An 8,830-nucleotide genomic window follows, 5' to 3' on the forward strand; every position below is an offset into this window, starting at 1 on the left:
CCTACCGCCCGTAGACTCTGGAGCGTCCCCCTGGAAGTTCCCAGCACCCACTGGGGGGGCGATAGGGACCACTTTGAGAACCTATATTTTAAAGGAATGAAAATGAACGAGGGTGTGTTCCGTTACCAATCAGCTCGCCAATGGGCTTAAGCACTCAAGCAAGCACTTCAATGGGGGGGGGGGGGGGGGGGGCAATTCTTGCTACCACTTGCCAAGCCGCCCGTTCCGTATCTCGATCCAGGGTATAATTTGTGCACGTGATACGCACTCTCAAGGACCATCGACCTATTATATACACAAAGAATTAAGTTAAGCACCCCCCCCCCCCCCCGTTTTTTTACAACCTCGCACATTACAAGTTTGTTGTCGTCAAAACAGTGTAATATACCCATGATATTGCTATATTTTCTGGAGAAGTGATATTATGGTCACATAAAAACATAACAATCATGCCGTTTTCAATATTTTATTCTGAATAATTTAAGGTGAAATTTTTTGGGAATTTTAGGCATATTTTCACCTCAATTTAAGTATGGAGCTATAGGTCCATCACGGACAGTGTGGATGACGTTTATGTTTTCTAACGTACAGTCATTGTTCTGAGAAGACCTCTAGCGATCTTTGCGTCAATAACGTGTGTAGGACCCACGTGATCGGATCACTGACTCAACCCTACGTCTCATAGACCCTGTAAGCCGTCGTATGCGTTGCTGTGGCAGGTTATTGTCATACCAATCATTATTTGATCTCACATACCTTAGAATATATGCCAATGTATACATATACACAAAGAATATATATTAGGGGGTGCTTACCTTAATTCGTTGTGTAGGGGTGCTTAACTTAATTCTTTGTGTATCTATCTATAATTCCAGTAATCTCTGTACGTTTGTACGTTTGTACGTTTGTCTGTCTGTGACCGCTGTTTCTCGACAACCACGGGTCCGATATACTTTTAACTTGCCAGGTATATTGCTGGGGACCCGAGGATGTGCCTTTTCAAGGTTTCATATTAATCGGACAATTACTTACCGAGCTATGTCCAAAAAACGATTCAACCAATCAGAGAGCAGCGAATGATCGCGTGTGCCGGCGTTGCGAATGGACCAAACCATTCCATGTAAATAGAGGGGGGGGGGGGGTTCTGTGGTCGTTGCGAATGGACGAAACCATTTCATGTAAATAGAGGGGGGGGGATTGTCACTGTACTCGCAAGCCGTTCGCCGTTCGCTTTGGCGTTGCGAATGGACCAAACCATTTCATGTAAATAGAGGGGGGGGATATAATTTTAGATAGATATATAGTACGGGCATATATATAGTACGGGCATGCCCTAGTATATGTAATTCAGGAAAGAATGTTCGTTTTTCATTTTGTCCCAAAGTCCCAATGGTTCTTATACTGTAGTTCAGGACCATCTATCTATACGTATTCAAACGTCTCCATGTATACAGATATACTGTAACTGAGATAGAATAGCTGGCCAGTGTCCCCATGAATCCGGTTTTTCCTCACCTTCTGCCCACTTAGTATCATTGTATTAGCTCACCTGGAACGTAGTTCAGGGGAGCTTATGGGATGGCGCATCATCAGTACGTTAGTCCGTCCGTCCGTCTATCAGTCCATCAGTCCACAGTCCGTCAGTCCATCCGTTCATCAGTCCTTCAGTCCTTCAGTCCGTCAGTCTGTCCGTCCATCCATCCATCCATTAGTCCGTCTGTCCCTCCATCCATCTGTCCGCCAGTCCGTCAGTCCGTTAGTCTGTTAGTCCGTTAGTCTGCCCGTCCGTCATTCAGTCAGTCTGTTAGTACGTTAGTCTGTCTGTCCTTCCGTCTGTACGTCTATCAGTTCCTCTGTCCATCCGTCAGTCCATCTGTCTGTATGTCTGTCAGTCCCGATATCCATCCATCAGTCCGTCTGCCAGTCTGTTAACTCCGTAAACATTTGCAACTTATCTGAAACTGCTGATGGGATTGTGATCAAACTTGGCACAAATGATATTTGGTAAGTGTTATGGATTCGTCACTTGTTGTTGTGGTTTTCATCCACTGTAAACATTTTTGATTCCATGTATTATTATTCTTGTCATTTGAGGGAAATATAAATTATTATTTTCAAAAGGTAAAAAAGTTAATGTTTCAAAAGAAACCAGAACCGGACGACGAAGAAGAGGAAGAGGAGAAAAAGAGGGCGGAGCGAGTGAGTTCGACAAGAAAGCCGAGCTGCTTCGAATTCTGGAGCAAACGTTGACGAACGGAGGTCACTAGCGAACTTCGGGTTTCCCGGGAAAGGGATTCTTGCGACAGAGTTGTTATTGCTGTGACAGATCAACCTGCGTGTCAGGTTTTTGGCGGTGGATTCCGAGGAGAATCATCGTCGGGCCGTTACGCCTCGAGAACGGGCCGTCGGCCATTTTGACTCGCGCGCTTTGCGCATCGCGCAAGGTCTTGGCTTCGCTTCAGCCGTTTTCACCGCATTCAGACGTTTATCTGGTGTGTGTGTGTGCAACGTGGATTTTGAAGGTAAATCGGCGGTTTGCCGATTTGGAGCCGTGAAACGTCCATACCCGAGGGTATGATTTCCCAGTCGCCTGGAGGGCGCCTTTGGATATCCCCGTCGCCTTGAGGGCCTTTGCGCAGCTTTGGCCGCGTGACTGTGACTGTCATCCGAACGGGATTCTGGTCTCGATTAGACATCGTTCTGACGATCGCTGGAGCGGATCGACTTTGGCTTGAAGCCGGGATAGACTTTGGCTTCAAACCGGCATCAACTTTGGTTTGAAGCCCGGAAAGAGACATTTGGAATGTTCTTGTTTCACTCACTTGGAGCACAGTGAGTTATATATTATGAAACTGATGGTACCATCATGGATATATATTAATTGTACTTTTGATTACTATTGTTACGGTTCTGAGAGTGTACATATTGATCATTAAAGGTTAAAGGTTTGCCCCCATAGTTAGTCCACAAGCAACATGTAGGCCACCTTAGAACATTAGTTACTAGCAGAGGTACCCGGCTTTGCACGGGAGTGGGAGGAGGAGGGGAGGGGGAAGAGGAGGGGAGGGGAACGGGGGGGAGGGGGGAGGGGGAAGCGGGGGAGGAGGAGGGGCTTTATATTTCAACTGCCAAGTTTTTTTAATTTTAAGGTGTGCTGTAGTCAGAAGCGCTAGAAGCGCTGCGCTCCCTCCCTTCGAATCCCTCTCTCTTCTGCTAGTGCTAATACGCTAATTTTAAAACCCGAAATTTTTTAAATGTTTATGTCTCCGTGACATTCCTGGGACCATCCCGAGTCGAACAGTACTTTCCGCTCGCAAATCCGTCCACGGGTTCTCGAGATCTTAGAGATCATACATCAGGCCAACTCTACTTTATATATATAGATGTCATAGTATGTGTGAGGATAAGGCCATTTCCACTAGTGATACCTGCTTTGTGTGATGAAATAATAAGCTTAGGTCCCGTTCATTTTGCGGCCACCCTCCAATCTACCTCATTAGGCAACATCCATCCCGCGCTCTGATTCGGCTAATCCACCTCGTTTGCCAGCAGCGTTCACTGCCCTTTGGTTTTCGCTCGAAACCAGTCAAATGCCACGAGGTAGGTCTGGAAAGGGGGAGGAGCGCGAGGAAGAGGTGTGGCCGCATCAAGCAGCACGTCAGAAGGCGGTGACGGTGAGGGCAACGACCAACCAGGGCTCGTTAGGCATGGCTTAAGAGGGCGTGGTAAGGGCGCATCTAGCAAGTGCTGGAAGGTTCGCTGCAAAGGCTATATAAGCGCATGCACAAAGCCATTGAAAAGGACTTACAGAGGGAGCTTGTGCTGAAAAGGACTGTGCGGAGACGTCTGATTGTATGAGGGCTGGCACGATTCGCGCATGTATAAGGCCTTGCATGTTTGGGCTTGCGCATGATAAAGGACTCGTGGGAGAGGGCTTTGTGAAAGAACTGCAAGGGATCGCGCTCTGTGAGAGGACTCCTGCGGGAGAGGCGCTTTGCAGTGAACTGTATTGGGAGCATATATAAAGCCCGGTTCATTTATTACGTACGCGGCTGAGCCGCGAAGTAACCGCCCAGCCAGCCTACCTTTCGCCCCGCATTTAACCCCATAATTGTCCGCTCCGCGTCAACGACCCGCGGGGAGCTTCTGCCACCCTGACCATCTGCTTCGCGGTACGAGTCTGGGACCAGAGTGAACTGCCTGGACGCCATCATCCCTGGACCATCAACCCGACCATCTACATCCACGTGCGAGTGTGTCCGAGAGTGAAACGGGCCCGTGTCCTGGGATAAGTTAAGACTGTAATAGGTCGGCACTGTGTGTTCTCCTTCTCCTTCCTGTACAAATTGTAAATAAATCGGTTCTTCCTTGTTTCTTTCCTAATTCGACCGTATCAGTCATTTCCTCCATTGGGTAAGCGTGGCACGATTCGAAACCGCTCAGATCGGGTTTAGTTATTGTTAACGGCTCAGATCACGATTCGCTATCGCTCGGCCTTTCCACTTATAACCGTGATTCGGGCGGGGTATATTTCCTTGCTTCCTGGCCGGCGTTGGTACTTAGGTAATAGGAATTCGGCCTACCACCCTATTCAACGCCGTCCGGAAGGAACGTCATAGCCCTGGATCGCGTCGGCTAGTAAAAGACAAGGGGATTAATCCCCCCTTGGTAAGGGGAAAGGCTGACGAGGAGATCCGCAACATTTGGTGTCAGGGAAGTGGGATTTGACCCGAAGTGCGCCTAACACACTCAAAATTACGAGCGGCCGAAATTTTATTAACAACCAAATTGTATTCGTGCCATGGATAGCCAAGACGGTCGGATGCCGGTGTGCGTAAATGAGGAGGATGAGGAGGTAGAATCAACCCAGGACCCCGGGAAGAAGTGGGAGGAATGGAGGATGCAATCGATGAGGGTGAGGGTGCAGCAGTAGGGGTGGCAGGCGAAGAAAATGGCGGCGCCTCACACATGGCGGTGGGAGCCGAGCCCGCGGTGGCAGCTGGGGCCGCTGTGCAAATCGGGTTTGACCTTAGACTATTCCTGACCCAACTGGATGCAAAAAGGGACAAATCAAGGGAAGAAATGAAAGAAGGGTTAAATAATTTGGAAAACAAAATGGTGGGGCAAATGAAGAAAATGGGGGGCCAAATGAAGGAAATGGGGGGGCCAATTGAAGGACATGGGTGGCCAAATGAATGAAATGAAAGAGGGGTTAGGGGGGTTGGAAAACAGGATGGCCACCCAAGAGAATCAAATGAAAGGGATGAAAGACGGGTTAAAAGGGTGTGGTAACAGAATAGGAGGCCAAATAAAAGAGATGGGGAAAGAAATAAAGCGCAGGTCGAGCGGGAAAGTCGCATTGGTACGCGACGAGGTAGCGCGATTTGAGGAATGCGGGGAAAGCGAGGTGGAGCAAAGAGCAGTTAAGTGGACCGGGGTAGAAATCGCGACTCGGGGTGTGGAAAAGCCGACGGCCGCCGAATTAGAAAATTTTATTTTATTAGCACCGGCGGTCATCGAGGAAAAAGAAAAAGAAATAATCATAGTGGAAATTGGGGTTGAGGAGACGGCAGAATTAGCGATTGAACCGAAGAAAGAAATGGAATGCACTCAAAGTCTGTATTCATGTTGTGATGTCGTGCTTCCTAACCAAAATGAAAGTTTGCATCTGCGGAAGGAGAAGAGAATCCTGAAGGTGAGTAGGGCTGTATATGGCGTGAAAAGGTTTGGCGCGAAAGTGTTTGGCACGAAAAGATTTTTCGCGCGCTTGGGATCGCGACGTCACCCGGGCGCTCGTAGAAGGTCTGTGGTGCGCTGTGTGAAGGTGAATGGCGCGCGTGTGAGAACGGCGCTGGAGCGCGAGTATGAAACTGAGAGTGAGAGTGAGTGCACAACGGAGTGTGGAACAGAGTGCGACACAGAGTGTGAGATGGCTGAGGAGAGTGTGTGGGAGTGCACACCAGAGCGTGTGATTGGGTGTGCAACAGGAGATTGCACACCCATGGGTAGGTGTGCACTGTTTGGGTGTGTGCAGGAGTGCACACCCATGGTTGCTACAGAGGATGTAACGGGAGAGTGTGCGCCAGGATGTGCGTGAGGGTGTGTGATGATGGAGTGTGTGAGCAGCGTGAGTGCACCTGGGTGGTATGCACGAGCGAGTGCAGTGACGAAATGTGTGGTATGTATGGGAGGCGTTGGAGCGCCTCGGTGTACGAGTGAGAAAAGGGTCGCGTGGTGTGAGAATGCGACTCGAGCATCGATGCGGACCAGGGCAGCGTTTAGCACGACAGATAGCCGACGCGAGCTCTCGGGGTGTGGTGTTCTTTGTGTGCTGCGGGGGCCGGCGGGGATCGTTGCCGCGGCGGCGTGCACGATTCGGGCCGGGTCCCGCCCTGTATGGTCGGTGCCGTGCCGTGGCGCAAGGGGAAAACGGCATGATTCCAGGGGAGGTAGGCGAGGTCGGACCTTCGCCCCCTGGTGGGCGCGGTGCTCCGACCGGGGGAGGTTGGGTCATCGTGCCGGAGACCGAAAGGCTCCGTGCCGAGATGGCGCCTGGAACCTCAGCCCGAGTATGCCTCCTCCTCAGAATCGAAAATGCCGGACGGACCCAACCAACAGGAGACCAACCACCCGCATGCATTGCTCGGCTTTTCGAAGCCGAGCTGTGAGAGTGTATTCCCGCATGGAGAGGCTCGTAGTTAGTGGACGGCTGCCATAGCGTTGGCGAATGGTAGTTTTACCATTCGTTCAATTTGGGGCACATGAGCTTTAGTTTATGGGTTTGGCAGTGAAAACTAGCCGAGGGCGGGCTAGGATATTGATAGGGATTTAGAAAGATGACCATAGGAGACCAAGATTTAAGTAGAGACATTGATATAAGTAGAGGGGACGTAGAGATTAGGTGGATGTTAATGATGAGGGATGTGCTTAGTGTAAGAGAAGACGGGGGAAGCACGAGTATTAGGGGAAATAGCTAGTCAGATGATGCTGTGTGTGTGAGTATGAGGATGAGCTTTAGGCGCAAATGAGGAATTGAATGGAAATTGTTTGTGGATGAACTTGGTGAAATGAGGCATTGGTCGAGAATGGTTGTGTGTGTAAGAAACTGGTTATTGTTGAACTTGGTGAAATGAGGCATTGGTCCGGGATGACCGGAGAAAGTGTATGAGTGGTGTATTGAGGATGTGTGTAAGTGTGTTGAGTGATTGACTTGCACGGGGTGCAAGTTGATAAATGGAGAACAGGTGTGTGGAGTAAATGGTGTGGAGTAAATGGTGTGGAATGAGTGGTGTGGAGTGCATGGTGCGAAGGAGTGAATGGGGGGGGAGGATGGACCCCTTCACGAATACCCAGGGAGGGTAGTTTAAAGTTAGGTAGAGGGAGTAGGTAAATTGTTTGGATATTGACATCTGTGGTGCAGATAGTAGCAAGTTGTTACTTTGAGGGGTGCATGAGTGAGTGGAATGGCTGGGCGTGTGGGCTTAATTGGTGAGTATGGTTAAATGGGCACTCCGCCACTGGTAGTCTGTCGGCCAGGCGAGGCCGCAGGTAGGCTCTGGGAGCCAGGTAGAGTTCAGTGTAGAGTTCAGTGGGGCCCGAGGATCCGAGAGAAGGACCCGGGTAGCCCAATGCCAGAGAGGGCATCAGCGGGGTGAGAGAGCCAGGAGGGCCTTCCCCAAGTTAAGGTAGTTGTGAAGAGCTAGGCAAGCTCGGGTGGCGACTTCAGTGGTGGAGGTGCGCAGGTAGGTAGACCTGCTGGTAGAGCCACACGACCCAGCCCCGAAATTGTGCGAAGGCACAGTATTGAAAAAATGGGGGAGTGAGACCCCAAATTGGAAGAGCACCACAGGGAGGGTCAATGGGAATTGGTTTCTAGAACCACATAGTTTAAAGATGCCAAGTGGCAGGGCAAGACCCCGGGTAGTGTAAATGTGTTAATGTTATTAGAAGGATAGTTAGGATAAAATCTCTTCGCACCATCCGCATCCACTCACCAAGGTGACAGAACTCCACACCAGGTTTTGCAGATGATTTGGAATGAAAGACACATCATGATGTGGGTGAGACAATGTGTGTATTCCATCTCTTCCTTCTTGGGAGGGATTGGAAACGAATTTGGCATAGAGGGGGGATAGAAAAGACAAGACGGTAGAGACGGAATTTGTAAAGTGTAAATACAGGGAAGGGCAAGGGTAGTGTAGGTTGATATGGGGGGGATACGAACGGCTAGGGACGAGCTTTCTCCGCTCGCTCTCCCGCGCCCCTCATATTGCATTGCCTTGTATTGTGTGTACCCTTGCGCCCTTGCCCCCGCTAAAACTCTCTGCTTTGTCTTCCTCCCCACCCATGGACGCATTTTCCTTGTTGAGGGGAGTGTGCAGGAACCCTGAGCGGTGCGGCTGCACTTTGCTCCACCTGTGCAACTGCACTCTGCTACCTGTTGCCTGCACCCATACACCTATGGACCACATGTTCTGTGGCCTGGCACCTTTGCTTGAGCAGACAATTGCTGCAAGCGTTATCTTGCTCCTGTGGACCACTGTTTTAAGTGGCCATGCAGTCCATCAATGCCGTGCAGTCGGACCACCTAAGTTGGCCCTGCTGGCCGAAATAAAAACGGACACGGTTTGTGCCTTTTTATTCATTCCTTTGGTGTGTCAGGAAAGAAGACTGCAAGTTTTGATGATGGCACACCGAAGATGAAGCAGGAAGACGCAGCCAAGCCAGCGGCCCAGCAGCACAAGAAATCATTTATCATTGACATATGAATGTGCATTTATTGATGATTGTGCATGACTGTGCATTTTTATTTTTGTGCATTTTGGTGATG

This window comes from Myxine glutinosa, chromosome 2 (assembly GCF_964187855.1).
Source record: "Myxine glutinosa chromosome 2, kmMyxGlut1.1, whole genome shotgun sequence".
Taxonomy (NCBI): Eukaryota; Metazoa; Chordata; class Myxini; order Myxiniformes; family Myxinidae; genus Myxine; species Myxine glutinosa.